Consider the following 456-nt stretch of genomic DNA (forward strand, 5'->3'; position numbering starts at 1 on the left):
ATATTTAACCTCATTCTTAGTATATTTTGGTTAATATTTTGGAAGAATTTTGATACTTTGAATTATATTTCCAATATAGGACTTTCGACTCTCTCTGGAGCAAAACATAATCAAATGGAGGAATTTTGGAGTAATTCCAGTTGGAGGACGTTCTTGAGTCACTTAGCTTGATCGTATCAAAATTTCAGAGTTTTCTTTCAAGCAGTTATTTTCTGGCAATAAAATAAAGGAGCAGTGCGATGTGCTGGAATAGTGACGTGTTGGGCTTTTATTGCGTTTTTGGAGCACAAGATGACCGCGGATGGGTTCGTGGCCTTCTAGAGAAGTGTTCAGAACATTTTTATCTTTAAAACAAGCTATCTTGGGCCAGATTTGGAGGAGATTTGGGGCAAAAACGTGGCTGGGCAGATTTTGGGCAGATTCTCCTATTCCAATTTGGACTTTATTTCCTAGTTT

This window comes from Prunus dulcis, chromosome 5, assembly GCF_902201215.1.
Source record: "Prunus dulcis chromosome 5, ALMONDv2, whole genome shotgun sequence".
Taxonomy (NCBI): Eukaryota; Viridiplantae; Streptophyta; class Magnoliopsida; order Rosales; family Rosaceae; genus Prunus; species Prunus dulcis.